This window comes from Cervus elaphus, chromosome 25 (genome assembly GCF_910594005.1).
Source record: "Cervus elaphus chromosome 25, mCerEla1.1, whole genome shotgun sequence".
NCBI classification, from domain to species: domain Eukaryota; kingdom Metazoa; phylum Chordata; class Mammalia; order Artiodactyla; family Cervidae; genus Cervus; species Cervus elaphus.
The window spans coordinates 30,190,319-30,215,146 of record NC_057839.1 but is presented as its reverse complement, the minus strand read 5'-3'; positions in this window follow the sequence as shown (position 1 = coordinate 30,215,146).

Genomic DNA, 24,828 nt, shown 5'->3' with positions numbered 1-24,828 from the left:
CTTTCTGCCATAAAAGTGGTGTCATCTGCATATCTGAGGTTATTATTAGCATCAATTGTTCCGATGAATATTGAAGATTGATTTCCTTTAGGATTGACTGGTTTTTAAAGATCCCAAATTTTGTTAGATTTATTTTTGGAGGGCTATTGTAATTTTTTAAAAATTTGAAACCAAATGTTCATTGCTGTCATTATAGGAATAAAAGTAATTTTTAAAATTATTTTAATTGGAGTATAGTTGCTTTACAATGTTTTGTTAGTTTCTACTCTACAGCAAAGTAAATCAGTGATATGTTTACATACATCCTTTCTTTTTGGGATTTTCTTCCCATTTAGGTCAGTATAAAGCACTGAGGAGAGTTCCCTGTGCCATACAGTACATTCCTATTAGTTATTTTATTTTACACATAGTATCAATAGTGTATATCTATATATTTATATGTCAATATCAATCTCCCAATTCATCTCACCCCTTCTCTTTCCCCTTGGTATCTATATATTTGTTTTCTGTGTCTGTGTCTCTATTACTGCTTTGCAAATAAGATCATTTATACCATTTTTCTAGATTCCACATACATGTGTTAAAGTATAATATTTGTTTTTCTCCTTCCTACTATATTCACTCTGTATGGCAGTCTCTAGGTCCATCCCCATCCCTGGAAAATTGATTTTTTGTATAAATCAATTATACAGATAATATATAAAGTATAATAAGATTTTTTGTATATTTATTGGCCTTCTATTCTGCTACCTTATTAAAAACACTTATTAATTCTAGGAGATTTTTAGTAGACTTTTTTTGTGTTTTTCTACATAGGTAGTTATGTTATCTATAAATGGAGATAGTCATATTGCTTCCTTTCTCATCAATATGACTTTTCTCCCTTTATCTTCTTGCCCTATAGAATTGCTTAGAAATACAAGTATGATGTTGAATAAGAGTGTTTTAAAGTTCAAGTTTGGGAGGAAAGCATTCAGTCTTGTGCCATTAAATACTGGAGAAGGAAGTGGCAAGCCACTCCAGTATTCTTGCCTGGAAAATCCTGTGGATGGAGGAGCCTGGCAGGCTACAATCCACGGGGTCGCAAAGAATCGGGCACGACTGAGCAACTTCACTGTCTATCTATCTATCATTAAGTATAATGTTCATTGCAGGTTTGTGTATATATTCTTTAGTAGTTTAAGGAACTTCCTTTCATTATAAATTTGCTGAGAAATTTATCGTGTATAAATGTTAAACTTTTAAAATACACGTTCTGCACCTATTGAGATCATATTTTTTCTTCAGTTTGTTATAAATGACTTTCACTAATTTTTTTTATGTTGATTGACCTTACACATTTGAGAAGCCACCACCTCCCGATATTTTATGGCATATTTTTCTCCTAATATAATGCTAAATTTGGTTGCATAGTATGCTGCAGATTTTTCTGTGTATTTTCATGGAGTATATTGTTCTGTAGCTTGCTTTTCTTATGATAGCTTTGTGTAATTTTGTTGTAAAAATAATGTTGTCCTCATAAAATCGTTTGGAAAGTATTATCTCCTATTCTATTTTTTGGTAAGAGATTGTGTAGAATTGGAATTACTTATTCCTATATGTCTATTTGTTACCTTAAATATCTATTTTCCTATTTCTCTTTTCAACCCTATCAGTTATTGCCTCTTGTATTTTGAAGTTTTGTTTTAGGTGAATTTAAATTTAGAAGTTTTATGTTATATCCATATGTAATGTCTCTTTTTACTTCAAATAATATTCCTTCTTCTGAAATCTGTATTATTTGTCATTCATATAACTAATCCAGCTTTCTTTAACTTAAGGTTTGCATATATCTTCCGCCATTCTTACTTCACTATACCATTATATCAGGTTTCTCAAATACAGCATAAAATTGGACATTGATATTTTTTATACTGTCTGACAATCATTTTCTTTTAATTGGTGTATTTGAGACATTTGCATTTAAAGTTATTCATGATATGAATGGATCAAACTACCATGTTTTTTATTGCTTTTTTTGTTGTTATATTTATTTTTCTGTGTTTTGCATTACTTGAGCATGTTTTTTAATTCTACTTTATCTCCTTTGTTGACATGTTCATAGATCTTTTTCTAAAAAAAGGATTGATTTATAAGGTTAGAATATGCATTTTTTATTTAATCTAACTAAATGTAACAAAATTTTGGTGTATTAATTATAATGTATGGACCTTATAGCATTATATTGTTAATTCTTCCTTCCTGATCTTTGTGATATTTTTGTCAATAATTTTCCTTTTACACATGCTATAAACACACAATATAATGTTCCTATTGTTATTTAGGTGGACAGTTATTTTAGAGCAATTAAATGGCAGAAAATAAATGAATATTATAGTACTATTATTTATTCCTTCCCTGACATATCTGTGTAGATCCAAATTTCTGATTGGAAATTTGGAAATTGAAATTTCTGTACCTGCAGAACTTTTAATATTTCTTTCAAGGCAGATCTGCAAGCAAGAAAGTGTCTACATTTTTATAAGTAGTCAATTTTATAAGTACATTTTATATGTTGTCGATTACAGTTTATATTTTCCTGCCCTGAAACTGGCTCCATCAGAAGTTCCTATTCCTGGTCTTCTTCACCAAGCAGTTTGCCTTGTGACTTCAATTCTCTGATGAATCTAAGAAAAGTTTTGAATTTATTCAACTTTTTCTCTTGTAAGGACGGAAGTGATAACTGCAAAGGTTTCCTTACGTACAGAATTGGAAGCCAGATGTTCAATTAAGTAATTTTGCTTAATATGTAGAGTTAGCAAGTGGTTCTGAGTTTAATCTTCTTTATATTTAAGAAGGAACATTTTTTCTACTTTTTCTAAACACACAGTCTTTCTTATGACTTGGATGTAATGCTGTATTATAATTTCAGTGAGTTTTGCCACACTTTATTGCACTTTATGGCTTTGCTGAAATCAATTTTCCAACTATCAAACCTCATATGTATACATAGCATATACATAATTGTAGCAAAAATCAATTTTGTACTTCAGATTTCTTGGCACAAATTTTGTTTCGGTGGCAAATCAGTAATGTGCCATGTAATTGGGTAGAGACTGAGAAACAAAAGTTTAGTGGTTTGGACGCCACACTTTTAAAGTTTCAAGAATAAAAAGGAATTGTGTTTTTATTTACCTGTTTATCCCTGGGTTGATTTCTTAACTTCTCTCGGTTTAAATTCATTACCTCAAAAGTGGGAATAATAAAATCTACACTTGGAGTTATCTTGAAGATTAAATGAGATGATATGTACAGGGATAACTATGATGTTAAGCAAGTAAATGGCTCTCAAGGGATTATTATTGTTCTGCATTGGTCTGGCGGAATCTGGGGACCAGTGGGAGATGGATCCCAGAGCAGGGTATGGAAAATTATCACATGTTGCCATTCTATAGTGGCATGGACTGCTGAAAAGGCTACTAGCTTTTTGTTCCTGGAAATATTTAAGCTAAAGAAAGATATTCTCCCTTTAGGGATGTAGGAAAAGAGATTTTGGATTGGATGAGAGTTAGCTAGATGACCTATAAGAGCTCATACAATCTTAGGTGATTTAATTAGAAAAAGCCATCGTTAATGTTCTATTTATATTTGAGTTGTCAAATTTAATTACTGGTTTCAAGAACCAGTAATTTTTTTAACTTTATGAAGGTTATTAGTTAGTGCTTACCATGCTCCATGCTATCAGGGAATATTAATTGATTTGAATCTTACAAGTAGTATCTCCAGACTCATAACATCATTAAGTGGCCTATCCATTTCTTTAAAATATAGAATTCTTCTGAATCAGATGTGTCAGGAATGTAATTTTGCCTGTCAGGTTTTTTTTCTTTCTTTAAATGTAAGTTATTTGAAGCTTTTAAGAAGCATAAGTGTAGGCATTTAGAATTGATACTGCTAAATTTAGTTGGTTGGGATGGAGTGTCAGTGGTTCTCTGGATAGAATTTGCGCTCTCCAAATAGCCACAGTCCCTACCACCCCCTAATGTTCCACACAGAGCCTTTGTTCATTTGTGTTATTAGCTTATTCTCTTAGGTATTTTAGTTTGTAACTTCTGCTCATATTTATTTGTCCCATCAATTTCTTCCACCTACTCAAATTGATTCCCCAATGTTTGAATTCAGTATGTATGTTCAGGAGAGGGAAAAAGTGGGTTACAATCAAAAGTTGCTGAATTTCTAGTTGTATATTTTGATATAATTTTTTAAAGAATGATGAGATAAAAAGAGTAGTGGGCCTGCATGCTCCAAGAGTGAAAGCTGACAGTGTGAAGTAGGAAGGATCTAGAAGAAGGAAAATATAAGTAGTATGATATATATAGTATGAGTCAACAATCACTCAGAGAAAGTTTAAAAAGGGTATAAATAGCCTAAAAAGTCAGATCTATAATTAAGTATGGAATTCCCAGGTGGTGCTAGTGGTAAAGAACCTGCCTGCCAATGCAGGAGATGTAAGAGACTTGGGTTCGATCCCTGGAATGGGAAGATCCCCTGGAGGAGGGTAAGGCAACAGACTCCAGTATTGTTGCCTAGAGAATCCCACGTATGGAGGAGCCTGGTGGGCTACAGTCCCTGGGATTGCAGAGTCGGAAAAGGTTGAAGGAAATTAGCATGCATGCATCATTAATTATACACATCAAGGTGGCAGAATTTGGCATCAAAATGATTTGATAGAGGAGAAATATATTTATGAGTGCTGTCAATTAAATTCATGGATGTGAATGTGAATAAAGGTTAAAATGGTAGATTTAGCACAGAAACATCTGCCTTTGAGGATTAGGTTTCAAGTTAAGCAAACTAATTGCACATTTAGAAAATGTTTTTAAAAACATATTTAGATGCATGCTTTAAAAACAAAACAATACAGATATGGAAGAAAGTCTTGTTTAAAAAAACCAATATTGTAAAATGTATCTACTGTGCATGTTTTAAATTTAACATTCCATAATGTCATCTGCTACTCCTTGTTCAATTCACTTGACTTTTGGACTAATTAATAGTGAACTCAATTATTAATTCTATATTCTTGGCTCAGAGCATGATACTCACTAATTCTGAATATTCATTTTCTTATTGGTATACATATATCCTTCAAAAAAGAGCAGATTTCTCAGTAACAGATAAACATTTACATTAAATATAGGTATTTAAAATACTGATGAAAATCTGGAATACTGTTTTAACTCCAATGTAACTCTTAAACTCTCTGAAAGAGAGTTGACTCTTATGGTTCATGGAGGTAAATTTTACATAAAACATACGTAGGATATGAAATGATGCAAATATGTTTGTGCTACGGTAAGAACTATATTTTTTATTACTACATGTTATGCTATCAATACTCACATTAAATCCTATTTTAAGAGGCTAGTTCTAGTGTATGTACCTATTTTACATGTAACTTCTTAAAACTTTATAGGCAAAGTCTTTCAATGAGCAATGAAAAGATGATTAAAAAAAGACGGTTGAATAGAAAAACAGCCAGCAACAGTAATTCATTTTGGATACAGTTTTACTTTTTATGAATAAGTCTGCACAATATCAACATAAAGAGTGTATTTTTTCTTTAAATGAATACAGCCTTAATACTGAAAGCCAGTTCAAATAGTGAACGTTTAAAAATTCTTATGACATGGGATTACACCCTTGTGGTTTACGGAGCACATGGTGCATTGGTTTTGATTTTACAACTCAAATCAGGGGAGAGTAGAAGGTAAATAATTTAGTTTCTTTGAAAAGACCCTATGTCATTTTATTTTTCTGTGCTATTTAGGAAATGATGAGGGTATTGCCATACAAAAGTGGTATCTGTCTTTATGAGCCTTCCAAATTTCATGTGTATTAAAATATCATTGTCATTAAATGCTCACATTATAGAGGTACTATCCAGAACCACTAGAAAGCATAATGCTTGACAACAAAGAACTTTGTTATTAATGCAGGAATAATATAAGGAATATTGACTAGCTCATGTAAACATTTTACCAGCTTATTATGCCTCATGGGACTAAAGTGAAAAGAATCAGCTTTTGTTACTGCTGCCAAGTATAGTGAATATAGGGAGGTAAGCAAATGTTTTGTTTCCCCTAGCTTGAGAAAATGAGAAAATAGAACAAATAAATTAAATACATCAGACTTTTGCTCTCTTTCTTATATCCTCAGGCCAAGGAACCAGGGCTTGGTGGAGAATCCTTCTTTATACTATCAATTAGTCAAACAAACATGCAATCTAAGACAAGCAAACAAAAAAACCTTCAAGATATATCTTGCAGTTCCTCCTGTAAAGAAGTTCCAGAGCCATTACTGTCACCAGGAAAGAGTAAAAAGACATAGAATGTGTTGCCCAAGGAAAATGAGTTCCAAAGTATAGGTATTTGGGTAAATAAGTAAGATTTCACCAAATGAAAATCATAGTAATAAGCTTGTTGAAGCAAAACTTAAATAGTTGTAGCGATACAAGTTGTATAGCTGGAATCATTACTAAATTCTTATTAAATTTTTGGTTTAGACTGTAATGACACAAGAGAAAATGTATTGATATTCATTAAAAAATAAATTTAATTATATTAGTGAAGTGGTACAGGAGAAATTCTTTGCTGAGAGAGAGAAAATTCTGATTGTATTTTTAAGTATATTTAAATTTGATAAATAACAGTTCAAAATTTCATAGTCTTACTTGTAATAGGCAGTGCTGTCTTGTGGAATTCCTATTTCCAAAATGTATTTGAATTAAGGCCAGACACAATAAGCTTCAATAAACAGCTTACGTAAATATGGTCAAAAGACCCACTTAAAATAATGGCACAGTGGGATTTAATTTGTCTCTTATTTGTGGCTTTACAAAAAATATTATCTATAAATTATAGTAAGTAAATTTAAAAAATACAAAAAAATGGAAAGAATTTGAGATTACTTGCAATTTCAACCTCTAGAAAGGTTTATTAGTATTTTAGTGTGTTCTTGTCCATTATTTTAAAGAATCTTGCTTGTACTCATTCTCAGTCACTGTCTTGCAACCCTATGGACTGCAGCCCACAAGGCTCCTCTGTCCATGGGCTTTCCCAGCCAAGAATATTGGAATGGGTTTCCATTTTCTTCTCCAGGGACTCTTTCCTACCCAGGAATTGAACATGTGTCTCCTCCATTGGCAGGCTAGTTCTTTACCACTGAGTCACCAGCAAAGCCTATTTTAAAGAAAATATTTATGTAAACATACCTGTCATATGCTACTTTTTCCCCTTCTTAAAAACTCTATTTTTTATCTTCTTTATGATGATGATGTATACATTACAAAAACTCATAAATATTGTTGTAAGGTTAGTAAATAGAAAATATTTAAAAAGTTTTTAGTTGGGCCATAAAGAAGGCTGAGTGCTGAAATATTAAAGCTTTTGAACTGTGGTGTTGGAGAAGACTCTTGAGAGTCCCTTGGACTGCAAGGAGATCAAACCAGTCAATGCTAAAGAAAATCTGTCCTGAATATTCACTGGAAGGTCTCATGCTGAAGCTGAAGCTCTAATACTTTGGCCACCTGATGCAAAGAACTGACTTATTGGAAAAGACCCTGATGTGGGGAAAAATTGAAGGCAGGAGGAGAAGGGATGAGACAGAGGATGAGATAGTTGGATGGCATCACCGACTTGATGGACATGAGTTTGAGCAAGCTCTGGCGGTCAGTGATGGACAGGGAAGGCTGGCATGCTGCAGTCCATGGGGTCACAAAAAGTCGGACACAACTGAGTCACCAAACTGAATTGAACTGATTGGAGTATAGTTGATTTACCATGTTGTATAGTTTCATGTGTACATCAAAGTGAAGTGGTGGGGAGGCATGAATCAGGCAATTGAGACTGATGTATATTCACTACTATATATAAAATAGATAAGTAATAAGGATCTAGTGTAAAGCACAAGCAACTCTACTCAGTACTCTGAAATGATCTAAATGGGAAAGAATCTAAAAAAGAGTAGATATATGTATATGTATCATTGATTCACATTGCTGTACATCTGAAACTATTAAGACTGAAGTCATGCTACATTAATAGCATTGTTGTAAACATTGTCTCATAAATATCTGTTTAAGCATAGTTTTGATTGTTCCATAATGTTTTTATATTTTGGATGAATTTTTATTCATTCTTCCATTTAAGAACATTAATGTTGGGTTCTCTCCATTACAAGTAGCTCTACCTAAAATGAATATTCTTAAACATAAATTCTTGACTAAATGTTTGGAAATATTCTTGGAGAAAAAAGAGGTTTATTGGGTAAAACAGTGTGACTATGTCAAATGTCTTGGTCCATATTTCCAAATCGTTGCCCAGAAAGTTTGCTACATCTAGTAGATATCCAAAGTATATGAAACTGTGTATTCCATTTCACTTTCACCAAAATCAAGTAGCATCAATTTAGTCTTTACCTTTTAAAAATGCTAATAAAAGATTATTAGTTTAATATTTTCCCATGCATTTAATATTTATTTTTGTGAATTTTTCAATTTCTTTGTGTTTCTGCTGATTTTTCTACAGAATTGTTAGTTATTTTAATGGACTTAAAGGCATTTTTATATTTTTGGGGTATTAGAACTTTGCCATATATGTGGCAATATTAAAAGTGAGTTTGTAGCGTGCTTTTAATTTTGTCAATAATGGTGGGTTTTTTTTTAAGCACAAACTTTCAAATGCAGAACAAACATATTTTTACTTTTAATTTCTTCTATTCTTTTGTATTTAGAAATTTCATCCCCTAATGTAAAACAGAATAACTACTTTTAAATTATAGCTGTAAATTGATCAGAAAATGTTAAAAAAGATTAAGAAAGAGAATATATATTATATTAGAACCTAAAGTAATATACTACTGATTTAAAAATTTCTATTATAGTGCTCTATTTTGCTACATTATAAATATTAAATATTTAATACATTTGGGATTTATCTTCATATATTATATTGTATTTACCATAGCTATTTCTCCAGGCAAGAATAGTCAAGTGGGTAGCCATTGCCTTCTCCAGGGGACCTTCCCAGGTCCCTTGAACCCAGGTCTCCTGCACTGCAGGCAGATTCCTTACCACTTGAGCCACTGATTGCAGGACAAGAAGCAATAGTAGAACCGGACATGGAACAACAGACTGGTGCAAAATTGGGACAGAAGTGCGACAAGGCTGTGTTTATTTCGCATATGCAGAGTACATCGTGTGAAATGCTGGGCTAGAAGAATCCCAAGCTGGAATTAAGATTGCAGGGAGAAATATCAACAACCTCAGATATGCAGACAATACACTCTAATGGCAGAAAATGAAGAGGAACTCAAGAGCCTCTTGATGAGGGTGAAAGAGGAGAGTGAAAAAGCTGGCTTGAAACTCAATATTCAAAAAACTAAGATCATGGAATCTGGTTCCATCACTTCATGGCAAAAGAGAAGGTGAAAAAGTGGAAACGGTGGCAGATTTTATTTTCTTGTGCTTCAAAATCACTGTGGATGGTAATTGTATCTAGGAAATTAAAAGACACTTAGACTCCTTAGAAGAAAAGTTATGACAAACCTAGATAGCATGTTAAAAAGCAGAGACATTACCTTGTTGACAAAGGTTCATATAGTCAAAGCTATAGTTTCTCCAATAGTCATTTATGGATGTGAGAGCTGGACCATAAAGAAAACTGAGTGCTAAAGAAGTGATGTTTTCAAATTGCGGTGCTGGAGAAGCCCCTTGAGAGTCCCTTTGACACCAAGGAGGTCAAACCAGTCAATCCTAAAGGAAATCAAACCTGAATATTCATTAGAAGGACTGATGCTAAAGCCCTAATACTTTGGCCACCTGATGGAAAGAGCCAATTCATTGGAAAACACACTGATGCTGGGAAAGATTGAGGACAGAAGAAGAAGTAGGTGACAGAGGATGAGATGGTTGGATAGCATCACCAAAACAATAGACATGAATTTGCACAAACTCTGGGAGATAGTGAAGGACAGGAAAGCCTGGCATGCTGCAGTTCATGGGGTCTCAAAGAGTCAGACAGGACTTAGCAACTCAAGAATTATGTTATGTGGGGAATCTTTAATGCAACAACTCTTTAATGTCAGGAATTAATTTAAGTTCTGAGGATGGAGCTGTGACTAAAATCAACAAAAATCTTAACCTTGGTAGTATTTATTTTCTAGTAACATCTAAGTTTTTAATGACAGACTTAACTAAAATTTCTAGCATTAATTTTACTGTCTTTCTTTCTGCATTCATTTCAATGATTATTTCTCAATTGTTACAAGAAATAAGATCTAATTCTGGGTAACATTTTTCTTCCATTTTCTGACTACTTGGGCTTCCCAGTGGCACTAGTGGTAAAGACACTGCCTGCTAATGCAGGGGACACAAGACATACAGGTTCTATTCCTGGATCAGGATGATCCCTTCGAGGAGGGCATGACAACCCATTCCAGTATTCTTGCCTGGAGAATCCCCTAGACAGAGGAGCCTGGTGGGCTATGATTGCAGACATGACATTAAAAGATGCTTGCTCCTTGGAAGGGAAGTTATGACAAACTGAGACACCAGTTGATTATGGAGATCAAATTGCTAACATTCATTGGCTCATAGGAAAGTAAGGAAATTCCAGAAAAACATCTTCATTGACTATTCAAAAGCATTTGACTGTGTGGATCAGATGAACTGTGGAAAACTGTTAAAGAGTTGAGGATATCTGTCTCCTGAGAAACCTGTATGCGGGTCATCAAGAAGCAATGGTTAGAACTTTACATGGAGCAATGAACTGGTTCAAAATTGAGAAAGGAGTATAACAAGGCTGTGTATTGTCACCCTGCTTATTTAATTTATATGCAGAGTACATCATGCAAAATGCCAGCCTGGATGAATCACAAGCTGGATTCATGTTGCTGGGAAAAATATCAACAACTTTAGACATGCAGATGATACCACTCTAATGGCGGAAAGTGAAGAGGAACTAAAGAAACTCTTGATGAGGGTGAAAGAAGAGAGTGAAAAAGGTGGCTTAAAACTCAGCATTCACAAAACTAAGATCATGGAATCTAGTCCTATCATTTCAAGGCAAATAGAAGGGGAAAAAGTGAAAGTAGTGACAGATTTTATTTTCTTGGGCTCCAAAATCACTGTGGATGGTGACTGCTTCCAGAAAATTAAAAGTTACTTGCTCCTTGGAAGAGGCTATGACAAACCCAGTTGTTCGATTGCTCAGTTACATATGACTATTGCGACCCCATGGACTGAAGCATGCCAGGCTTCCCTGTCTATCATCAACTCCCAGAGCTTACTCAAACTCATGTCCATCAAGTCAGTGATGCATCCAACCGTCTCATCCTCTGTCGTCCCCTTCTCCTCCCTCCTTCAATCTTTCCCAGCATCAGGGTCTTTTCCAATGAGACAGTTCTTTGCATCTCGTGGCCAAATTATTGGAGCTCCAGCTTCAGCATCAGTCCTTCTAATGAATATTCAGGATTGATTTCCTTTAGGATTGACTGGTTTAATCTCCTTGCTGTCCAAGGGACTCGCTTGTTTTGTTTATGTTTGTTGTAGCTTTTGTTCCAAGGAGCAAGTGTCTTTTAATTTCATGGCTGCAGTCACCATTGATTTTGGAACCCAAGAAAATAAAGTCTGTCACTGTTTCCACTGTTTCCCCATCTATTCACCATGAAGTGATCAGACTGGATGCCATGATCTTAGTTTTTTGAATGACAAACCTAGAAAGCATATTAAAAGCAGAGACATCACTTTGCAGAGAAAGGCCCATTTAGTCAAAGCTATGGTTTTTCCAGTAGTCATGTATGGATGTGAGAGTTGGACCATAAAGAAGGCTGAGTGCCAAAGAAGTGACACCTTTGAATTGTCATGCTGGAGAAGACTCTTGAAAGTCCCTTGGACACCAAGGACATCAAACCAGTCAATCCTAGAGGAAACCAATGCTGCATATTTATTGGAAGGACTTATGCTGAAGCTGAAGTCAATAGTTTGACTACCTGATGCGAAGAACCAACTCATTGGAAGAGTGATGCTGGTAAAGATTAAAGGCAAATGAGAAGAGAGTGGCAGAGGATCAGATGGTTAAGTAGTATCACCAACTCAATGGACATGAATTTGAGCAAACTTAGGGAGATAGTGGAGAACAGGGAAGCCTGGCATGCTGCCGTCTATGGGGTGCAAAGAGTTAGACACGACTTGGCAACTGAGTGACAACATGGTATATTTATGGACTTTCTAGGTGACTCTGGGCAAAGAATCTGCCTGTAATGAAGGAGACTCAGAAGACTCGGGTTTGGTCTTTGGGTCAGGAAGATCCCTTGGAGGAGGGCATGGAAACCCACTCCAGTATTCTTGCCTGAAGAATCCCATGGACAGAGGAGCTTGGTGGGCTACAGTCCACAGGTCACCAAGAGCTGGACATGACTGAAGTGACTGGTAGTATATTTATAGTACATTTTAATGTACTATACATTAGTACATTTAAATTTCTGATACAGCATATGTTCCCTTCCTCGATCTTACTTCCTAAAAACCTTTTCTGAGCTATTCAGAGCCATTTTTTCCCCTAAGTATAATTTAAAATTACTAAATTCTGCGTATAGTGAAATGTTGAAATTTGAATTAAATTATACAGATTACTTTGAAAGTATTGACATCTTTATATGGTTAGTTCTTCTCAACCAGAAACTTGGAAAGTTTTTCTTATATTGACATCTCCATTTACAGTTCTTAGTAAATTTTTAACGATTTTCTTTTTTTAAGTTTTGTATACTGCTTTCTGAAGTTTTACCTTTTATATGCTTATTGCTATGATTAGAATATTTTTATAAATTTATTTATTGTTACAACAAATAAAAGACTTATTCTTTATGCTGTATCTTGTCAGTTTACTAATCCACTTTACTAGTTCTAACAGTTTTTCAGTTCAATTGGTAGTATTAAACTTTTCTAGATAGACATTTTTGTATTAGCAAATAATTGTAATACGTGTTTCTTCTTTCCTGTAGTTATGATCCTTTTTTATACTTATATATAATATTGACTAAAATATCTACATTTTGAATATCCAGTCTCTTTCCTAGATTTATTTTTTAAAGTCTTTTATGTTTTGCATTAACCATGAGGCCAGCTGTAAGCTTAGGCTAAGTGTTCTTGATTATGGAAAGGAAATAGCTATTTTGCTCAATGATTATTAAGAGTTTTTTTGTTTTGTTCTTGGGAAGAAACTAAGGTAAATTAATATTTTTTCTTTTAATGTTTGTTGATTTTTCTGCTTTGAATAATTGACATGTGATATGAATGAATGTTCTTCCAATTTTGTTGCAAGTTCTATTTAGCTATTCTGAGTGAATTAAAATATTTAATCATAATATTTTTCTTTAGGAATTTCTGTATATATAGGCAATAACTTAAAGTGTTTGTAATATTCTTTACTTGTTCATGTATGTCGTATTTTGGGAACCCTCTTACACTGTTGGTGGGAATGCAAACTAGTACAGCCACTATGGAGAACAGTGTGGAGATTCCTTAAAAAACTGGAAATAGAACTGCCATATGACCCAGCAATCCCACTCCCGGGCATACACACCGAGGAAACCAGATCTGAAAGAGATATGTGTACCCCAATGTTCATCGCAGCACTGTTTATAATAGCCAGGACATGGAAGCAACCTAGATGCCCATCAGCAGACAAATGGATAAGGAAGCTGTGGTACATATACACCATTACTCAGCCATTCAAAAGAATTCATTTGAATCAGTTCTAATGAGATGGACGAAACTGGAGCCCATTATACAGAGTGAAGTAAGCCAGAAAGATAAACATTACAGCATACTAACACATATATATGGAATTTAGGAAGATGGTAATGATAACCCTATATGCAAAACAGAAAAAGAGACACAGATGTACAGAACAGACTTTTGGACTCTGTGGGAGAAGGCGAGGGTGGGATGTTTCAAGAGAACAACATTGAAACATGTATATTATCTATGGTGAAACAGATCACCAGCCCAGGTTGGATGCATGAGACAAGTGCTCGGGCCTGGTGCACTGGGAAGACCCAGAGGGACTGGGTAGAGAAGGAGGTGGGAGGGGGGATCGGGATGGGGAATACATGTAAATCCATGGCTGATTCATGTCAATGTATGACAAAAACCACTACAATATTGTAAAGTAATTAGCCTCCAGCTACTAAAAATAAATGAAAAAATAAAAAACAAAAAAAAAAAACCAAAAAAACTCAACATTCAGAAAACTAAGATCATGGCATCCAGTCCCATCACTTCATGGCAAATAGATGGGGTAACAATGGAAACAGTTAGACTTTATTTTTTTTTTGGCTCCAAAATCACTGCAGATGATGACTGCAGCCATGAAATTAAAAGACAGTTGCTCCTTGGAAGAAAAGTTCTGACCAACCTAAATAGCATATTAAAAAGCAGAGACATTACTTTGCCAACAAAGGTCCATCTAGACAAAGCTATGGTTTTACCAGTAGTCATGTATGGATGTGAGAGTTGGACTATAAAGAAAACTGAGTGCCCATTATCAGAGAAATGCAAATCAAAACCACAATGAGGTACCATCTCACACTGGCCAGAATGGCTGCTATGAAAAAGTCTACAAACAAGAAACGCTGGAGAGGGTGTGGAGAAAAGGGAACCCTCTTACACTGTTGGTGGGAATGTAAACTAGTACAGCCACTGTGGAAAACTGTGTGGAGATTCCTTAAAAAACTGGAAATAGAACTGCCATATGACCCAGCAATCCCACTGCTGGGCATACACACCGAGGAAAGTGGAATTGAAAGAGTCACTTGTACCCCAATGTTCATTGCAGCACTGTTTATAATAATCAGGACATGGAAGCAACCTAGATGTCCATTTGCAGATGAATGGATAAGAAAGCCATGGTACATATACACAACAGAATATTACTCAGCTATTAAAAGAACACATTTGAATCAGTTCTAATGAGGTGGATGAAACTGGAACCTATTATACAGAGTGAAGTAAGTCAGAAAGAAAAACATGAATACAGTATATTAATGCATATATATGGAATTTAGAAAGATGGCAATGATGACCCTATATGTGAGACAGCAAAAGAGACACAGATGTAAAGAACAGATTTTTGGCCTCTGTGGGAGAAGGCGAGGGTGGGATGATTTGAGAGAATAGCACTGAAACATGTATATTATCATATGTGAAATAGATTACCAGTCCAGGTTCGATGCATAAGACAGGGTGCTCAGGGCTGGTACACTGGGATGACCCTGAAGGATGGGATGGGGAGGAAGGTGGGAGGGGGCTTCAGGATGGGGGACACATGTACACCCATGGCTAATTCATGTCAATATATGGCAAGAACCACTACAATATTGTAAAGTAATTAGCCTCCAATTAAAATAAATTTAATTAAAAAAGTAAAAGAAAGCTGAGTGCTGAAGAATTGATGCTTTTGAACTGTGGTGTTAGAGAAGACTCTTGAGAGTCCCTTGGACTGCAAGGAGATCCAACCAGTTCATCCTCAAGGAAATCAGTCCTGAATATCCATTGGAAGGACTGATGCTGAAGCTGAAACTCCAATATTTTGGCCACCTAATGCAAATAACTCATTTGAAAAGACCCTGGGAATAATTGATGGCACGAGCAGAAGGGGATGATAGAGGATGAGATTGTTGGATGGCATCACTGACTCAATGAGTTTGAGTAAGCTGTGGGAGTTGGTGATGGACAGGGAAGCCTGGAGTACTGTAGTCCATGGGTTCACAAAGAGTCAGACACAACTGAGGGACTTTGAACTGAACTGAAAACATTGCCAATTACCGAAGTTTGGAAAGATGTCTTCTGTAAGGCTGCTTTGTCAAAATCTTGTTGGAAGGTGATTCTTTGACAACTTTTCCATTTCTTTTCTGGTTTTGTTAAACTCTAGCTGATGCTTGTGGGTAAAATCAGTAGACTATCTTCAAAAGGTAAGTGAAAGGGTTGAAGAACTCAAGGAGCCTTTCTCTGGAATTATTTCAGTAACTATATCTCAAATGCTGGCCAACTGGGTTAGGTAAGCTCTTCCAGTACTTTTAAAAATTATATCTTACACTGGTAATCAGAGAAGAACACAGGCAACAATTAACTCCATGACCAAGAACTTGAACTAGGTAAGGTTGATTTTAATAATATTATAGACAGCGAGAACATGAAGCTATACTTTTTGTTTACTGTCAGTGTAGTGAAGTGCAGAGCTAATTTGTGGGCTTGCTAAAGTAGAATGAGGCCAGCGAGTAACTGAAAAAAAAAATGGGATAGATCACCAAAGAAAGCACTTGAGTGATATCCAAGAACAACTTTCCAATTATGGCTTGTTTATATTTATCACTTAATTCATGTTCACTATGTGCTTTCTCCTCCTTCTTTCTTTCATCATCATCCTCATCCTTCTCAACATGTTATTATGACAGTTTATACAGTATCACAGGTCATGTATGTTAATTAATGTGTCATAAATTTAAACAACTACTAACTATGCAAGGGATTATGAAGAATAGCAAGGAAAATGATAATCACAATAACATATAAAGTATATTATAGTTCATAAAATTCATCCATTACTAAATTACAATTTAGAATTGGGTTAAGCAATAAATCCTGAGAGCATGCATGTCACTGTGAGCTGGTGAGGCTCAGGAAGGCACCACAGAGGAAACAGAATGGAAGCAAGCCTCTGAGATGCAGCATCCCACCAGGAAGAAAATATTTTGCTTTGACTCTAGTGTATCATTGAAAGACATGGGATAAGAGAGTATCATGATCAAATTAATGTTCAGGACTATTCAACTAGAAGTCATGTGTAAAGTGAAATATAAAAGGAGGAGATCACAAAAAGACAACCTAGTTGAGAAGCTACTTTAGCAATCTAGGTGAATAATTCAGTGTCTAAAATACAAAAGTTATGTGGTAGAGTAGACAAATCACTGTTCTGTTGAGATAGAATGTCTGAAAATCTCTGCAGTGTCTACTCTTTATGAAATGCAGAGTTTGGATTATCTAGAAACTGTTTTCCATATCTAAGACATGGTGATAGTATGATTCAACTTTCAGTCTTTCCCTTCATCTTCAACTGAAAGCAATGGAAGAAAGCAGTATTTTTAGCTTTTTTGTCCCTGTGGGTTTTTTTTTTTTTTTTTTTTTCAGTAAGTGTTTGTTGAATATTCATTTTTTTCCATCTATTTTTATTAGTTGGAGGCTAATTACTTTACAATATTGTAGTGGGTTTTGTCATACATTGACATGAATCAGCCATGGATTTACATGTATTCCCCATCCCGATCCCCCCTCCCACCTCCTTCTCTACCTGAGCCCTCTGGGTCTTCCCAGTGCACCAGACCTGAGCACTTGTCTCATGCATCCCACCTGGGCTGGTGGTCTGTTTCACTACAGATAATATACATGTTTCGATGTTGTTCTCTCAAAACATCCCACCCTTGCCTTCTCCCACAGAGTCCAAAAGTCTGTTCTGTACATCTGTGTCTCTTTTTCTGTTTTGCATATAGGGTTATCATTACCATCTTCCTAAATTCCATATATATGTGTTAGTATACTGTAATGGTCTTTCTCTTTCTGGCTTACTTCACTCTGTATAATGGGCTCCAGTTTCATCCATCTCATTAGAACTGATTCAAATGAATTCTTTTGAATGACTGAGTAATATTCCATGGTGTATATGTGCCACAGTTTCCTTATCCATTTGTCTGCTGATGGGCATCTAGGTTGCTTCCATGTCCTGGCTATTATAAACAGTGCTGCGATGAACATTGGGGTGCACGTGTCTCTTTCAGATCTGGTTTCCTCGGTGTGTATACCCAGAAGTGGGATTGCTGGGTCTTTGCAGTTGTATTTCCAGTTTTTTAAGAAATCTCCACACTGTTTTCCATAGTGGCTGTACTAGTTTGCATTCCCACCAACAGTGTAAGAGGGTTCCCTTTTCTCCACACCCTCTCCAGCATTTATTGCTTATAGACTTTTGGATAGCAGCCATCCTGACTGGCGTGTAATGGTACCTCATTGTGGTTTTGATTTGCATTTCTCTGATAATGAGTGATGTTGAGCCTCTTTTCATGTGTTTGTTAGCCATCTGTATGTCTTCTTTGGAGAAATGTCTGTTTAGTTCTTTGGCCCATTTTTTGACTGGGTCATTTATTTTTCTGGAATTGAGCTTCAGGAGTTGCTTGTATATTTTTGAGATTAATCCTTTGTCTGTTTCTTCATTTGCTATTATTTTCTCCCAATCTGAGGGCTGTCTTTTCACCTTACTTATAGTTTCCTCTGTTGTGCAAAAGCTTTTAAGTTTCATTAGGTCCCATTTGTTTAGTTTTGCTTTTATTTCCAACATTCTGGGAGGTGGGTCATAGAGGATCCTGCTGTGATTTATGTCAGAGAGTGTTTTGCCTATGTTCTATTCTAGGAGTTTTATAGTTTCTGGTCTTACATTTAGATCTTTAATCCATTTTGAGTTTATTTTTGTGTATGGTGTTAGAAAGTGTTCTAGTTTCATTCTTTTACAAGTGGCTGACCAGTTTTCCCAGCACCACTTGTTAAAGAGGTTGTCTTTTTTCCATTGTATATCCTTGCCTCCTTTGTCAAAGATAAGGTGTCCATTTGTTTGTGGATTTATCTCTGGGCTTTCTATTCTGTTCCATTGATCTATATTTCTGTCTTTGTGCCAGTACCATACTGTCTTGATGACTGTGGCTTTGTAGTATAGTCTGAAGTCAGGCAGGTTGATTCCTCCAGTTCCATTCTTCTTTCTCAAGATTACTTTGGCTATTCGAGGTTTTTTGTATTTCCATACAAACTGTGAAATTTTTTGTTCTAGTTCTGTGAAAAATACCGTTGGTAGCTTGATAGGGATTGCATTGAATCTATAGATTGCTTTGGGTAGTATAGTCATTTTGACAATATTGATTCTTCCAATCCATGAGCATGGTATGTTTCTCCATCTGTTTGTGTCCTCTTTGATTTCTTTCATCAGTGTTTTATAGTTATCTATGTATAGGTCTTTTGTTTCTTTAGGTAGATATACTCGTAAGTATTTTATTCTTTTTGTTGCAATGGTGAATGGTATTGTCTCCTTAATTTCTCTTTCTGTTTTCTCATTGTTAGTGTATAGGAATGCAAGGGATTTCTGTGTGTTAATTTTATATCCTGCAACTTTACTATATTCGTTGATTAGCTTTAGTAATTTTCTGGTAGTCTTTAGCGTTTTCTATGTAGAGGCTCTCCAGAAAGCAGGAATAGAAGGAACATACCTCAATATAATAAAAGCTATATATGACAAACCCACAGCAAGCATTACCCTCAATGGTGAAAAATTGAAAGCATTTCCCCTAAAATCAGGAACAAGACTAGGGTGCCCACTCTCACCACTACTATTCAACATAGTTTTGGAAGTTTTGGCCACAGCAATCAGAGCAGAAAAAGAAGTAAAAGGAATCCAGATAGGAAAAGAAGAAGTGAAACTCTCGCTGTTTGCAGATGACATGATCCTCTACATAGAAAGCCCTTGTGGGTTTTGAGCTAGACTTTTGGTCTTAGTCTCTGCGAACAAGATTTCAAAGCTTTCAGTTATTACCTTCAGCCCAGTAAGAAGCCCAGGCAGTAGCAGTCATATGGAGTGGCCAGAAGTCTGTTTATGATCCAACTGGTTATGAGATTTAACATCGTAAAGAGGAAGTCTCAAACACTTCTGAGCATTGCTAAAAATATTATATGAGGATTTTTACTTTTAGATTCCAAAAGTTTTTATTCCTGTCTCAGACATTAACAAGTATTTAGGCAATAAGTATTTGGGTTTTAGGAACTACAAGTAGACAGGAGCTAAATAGTATTTTAAAAACAATTTTCAATTTGCTCCTCATTTCACTGGGAATTCTACCCCTCACTCCTACCTCAGGTGGCCATAGCAATTAAGAAACAAATAAAAGCAGTAGAGGTTGATAACCTCATTTTCCTTGAAAAAGACACAAATAAGATATATTATAAAAAGAATTAAGGGAAAGAAAGATGTTACATTAAACTTTTTTTATTCCCTTCCTAGACTCCCTTGTCCCTTTCTTTTACATCATAATTATTATATTTTTCACTCAAACCACAAGAAATATTTCCATAATGAAAACATAAATCAATTTTTGAAGACCTTTAACAATTAAACTGCATGCGACCTCTGAGAGACAGAAGGAATGACACGGATTTCTAGGAACAACAAGAAAGTTCCAGGAATACTATGTACTGAGCAGAATTATCAGGTCATACTCTTCAGAAAGAAAGGAGGTTATTGCTCGTGGAAATTAGAAGAAAGGAAATGCTTTCAATAGACTGGTCAGAAAATATCAAGAATACTTTTTTGAGCTGAAATAAATTCCAAGCTAAATTTTACTCCTTTATTTTTTTTAATCCTGACTTGTAACCATTTCTCCCCTGAGACTTGGCAGAACCAGCGCTCATAGTTGTTCTTAATTTAGAGATGTTCCAGAACCTGAATGTAGCTGGGTGCAGTGAAGTGCATAGTTTCACTGATACAGAGATGTAATAAAGATTTGAAGGTAGCAACTGGTTCCTTGGGAAAAAATAGACCTCAGGCAAAGAATTGCAGGGCAAGTGTTCTTACGGTAAAAGAATGGTGGTAGACTTCCAGTTATATAAAGAAATATTTTATAGGAGGCTTTTATATAGACAATTATATGTGGGGAGGTTAACTTTAAAGAAAGGCAGACTTGGAGACAATGATAAAATACAATTAATTATGACAGGTTTTGTCACACTGTTTTTCTAAAGGTTAAACTTAATTGAAAAATGTCACACCTGATGTTTTGAAATTCTTTTGTCCTCAAAATCAACAATACATTATGAGTCAACATATGCAAAGTTAATAATTTACACTATTTCCTTGCCTTAGATTATCAATAGAGTTGGTTCAATGCTCCACACAAGAAATACGTCAGTACTTACATGTTGCTAGATGCAAGATTTGATATTCTTTCAACAAACATTTGAGCTTATTTCAAAAAGAGGCATTTGGGGGGCCAGTTTTTTCATATGAAATTTTAATACTGTGAGATTCACTCTTTTTCTGAATGGGTGCTAGTTCAAAGGGTTTTAGAAAACCGAAGTGGTCTTTGAAGTGGTTTGAAAGATTTTAAGAAGCATCTTTTGCAAACAAATATGTTTTTTAGAGACAGCCCTGCTCATTGACACACCAAGACACCACTTCAAATGTTACAGCTGAGTTGAGGACAGGCAGGCAGCATCCACAGCCACCAGGGCAGTTTAGACACATAAGCCGCAATTCAGGGAGAGAGACTTGGAAAAAAAAAAACCTCAAGAATCTCTCAGACCGGAGGTGGAAGTCATTCACAAAACACACGGGGTTCTGTAACCAGAGCCTGTAAGTCTAAACCTCGTGTCACGGAGAGTGTGAAAGAGTGATGGACACTCCTGGACTGCCTGGGTCCTCAAAGCAGAGCGTGAGCTCTTGCATTGCTGTCTTTGAACTTGAAGATTAGCAATAGCTTTGCTCATCAGTAAAAATCTATTTTCAGGAATATTGTCTGCATCAACAATATGAACTTTAAATAACTGATTCTCATGCTTTCCAAATAAAAAGAGTTCTTTTTAAAATAATACTTTTAAAAATCCCATTTGATTCTGAGAAGTTCATAGCACTATTAAGAAAATATATTAAAGCCAAAACTGAAGAATGTATAATATCTTCAATAAATTTCAGTTTTATTAGTCATGAGAGTATTTACAATCCTTTGAATTTGATGCATACATGATAAAAGTATAGTTTTGTTCAAGCATTGCTTAGTGCATTGGACCTCTTGCAATTACTCTGAGATCTATAATATGAGAACAACTACATTACTCTTTATTTTCTAGAGTTTTCTTTTTGGCTCTTTTACCAAAATTCTACTTGGAATTTTCAACTGGGGATATGGTTCAATTTACAAGTTTCTGAAAACTGGTTTTAAAAATAAAGCAAGTTAAGTTCAAATGCAGGAGGAGAGTTTAATACCAACAACTTTACTTGTACAACCTTTGGAAAATGAAGACTAATTTTATGAACCAAATAATGTGTATTTCCAATGGTTGACATGCTGTATATTAGGCAACAGATGACTTAAAATTTGGTCTGTGTATGGAGACATTAAATAGTAAGAATTTTTAGAAAGACCTTTAAATTGGTAAAAATTGGTAATAATTTATTGTATGGTTAGGAGGATATATAAGATGAAATGTTCAAAGATTAAATGCCAATTTAGATATTTTTACCACACTTATAAGTACCATATTTGAAAAAAAAAGTTATCTAGCATTTAGGATAAAAAGATTGGGGATCAGAAGTAAAGATTAGGTCACAGAACTGGTTCTCCTCCAGAGGAGAGGATATGAAATATATTAACAACTAAAAGAGGTGGATGAGAAAGGACTGGCAAAGTTTGCATTTGTACATCTGAGTCACATAACAGGTAGGGAGAGTTTGGTTTTAAATTATTTAATTACAATATATATTTTTAGGGTCATGGAGATATTTACAGTCAAAACTCTTCATATTATTGAATACATGAATAAGAATGACAAATCTTGGTATAAAAATATGTCTGCCCTCCTAAAAATCTACAAAGACTATAAACCTACTTACTGAAAACTTGCTTAGTTGACTCATTGACATTGTGAAATATTTTACAACTTAAAAAGTATGTGATACAAAACATAAAAATTTAACCTTTAAAAATCAGAAAATAAGATTTTGTTACATCAGTAGAATATAACTATCAACTGTAATGGTCAAAACAGAAGCTGAGAACTAATATTGACTTTAAAACTTAAGGGAAAGGTAAACAAAGGAATTTTGAATATTACATGGTATAAAAATAAATCCTTTGTAATATTTATATCCAGAATATGAAAACTTTCTTTCTTGGTGTTAATTTTAAAAATGCTATTACAGTTCTTGGATGTAAAAGAGTTGTAGAAATATCTGTAAGCATCTTATGATTTCTTATAATAGTGAATTAAATAAAATGTGTCTTAATCATCCTCAGTTGCTACTTATTGTATTCCTAAAAATATGTTTGCCTTCAAGTCTTTTGATAAAGGATATCAATATATTATTAACATTAAATAGATCACTAAGAAGAATACAGTATACTATGTTTCTATGTTAGATTGCTTTTTTGTGTTTTTTCTCCTACTAATACACACATTAAAGTTCACACAATCACTATTTAACTTTTTTGATATTTAATCCAAACTAAAACTGTAGAGGAGCAAGATAAAGTGCTATGGGATGATAGTTTAGGAACCCACTAGGTATTAAGAGTATTCCAACTACTTATTTTCAAAGAGAGATGTCAAAGATTTATTTTTTTTAAATAAAGAGGAACAGGAAAACAAAATATCTGACCTTTTATGTTATGAATTATTTGATTTTTATACTTTCCAATGGGAATGGTATAACTTAGTTGATATAGAAGCTCTTGTCTTCCTAGTAGTTGATTGATTGTTTTTTCCCACATTCATTACTAATAATGGCTATCAGAAAAGACTCAGTCTTTGTGACTCTGAAAAAAAGATTTTTGTTTGTTTTGGTTTCTAAAGACTGGGGCAAAAGCATACATGTCTATAAACAGCAAAGACTCAAGTTGAACTTGGGATCCTAGGTGAAATTTACACTGAGCATCACAATAGAGGGGCAAATAGGAAAAAAAAAATTGTGAGGAAGAAGCAGGAAACTTTTATATTGCTGACAATATACATAGAGTTCTCTATGAGAAGATTTGGCTTATAAGGAAAAGTCTGGGAAAAATTTCAGGATTTAAGAGAATACCAATAAAGTGAAGATTGACATTAACCAGACCAGGCTATAAATACCACACAAAGAGACCAAACAAGTCCTCCCCTGACAGGTCTGGCCACCTCTCTCCTTCAGAAACAAACCTATAATGAACAACACTGGAATGAAACCTGTTGTTCTTTTAGGATCAGCGAAACTTAATATGTTAGTTAGAGCTCTTTTGTTTTTGGATGAGTTCACATTTGTGTACTTACCTGATTAATCTGTTAAGTATAGGTTAAACCAGGCAGCATAACGGTGCAGCCAAGTCTCTACAAGTGTCATCATTTAATCATCTCTACTGTCTTTCTTGCCTTATCACTCAAACTAATATGACATCTTTTCTCTCAATATCATTTTGATGTGGAACAGGAAACCACTTTCATGTTTAAGAAAAACTTCTAATTACCTGTACTGAGAAAAAGGGAAATATTAACATGGGAGTAAACACATCTTTTTCTCTGCTCCATCCTATACTCTTGGAAAATAGTACTACACAGAGTTTTTTATATATTAATAGCACTGACATATATTTTTTTACTTCCCTTTAGCCTTTTGAAATATACATTATGTGACTGTTATATTCTTACAAGAATACCATATTCTGCAACTATCTGTTACAAATGTTAATTAATTAGCTAACTACATATTATAGAATAATAATCATAGGTTTTTTATCTTCTTTTCAATATTTCAAAAATGATTTTAGTGGTACAATTTCTGAGAGAATTCTTCATCATTTATATCTTTCAAGATGCTCAGTTCAGTTCAGTTCAGTTGCTCAGTCGTGTCCGACTCTTTGTGACCCCATGAATCACAGCACGCCAGGCCTCCCTATCCATCACAAACTCCTGGAGTTTACTCAAACATATGTCCGTTGAGTCAGTGATGCCATCCAGCC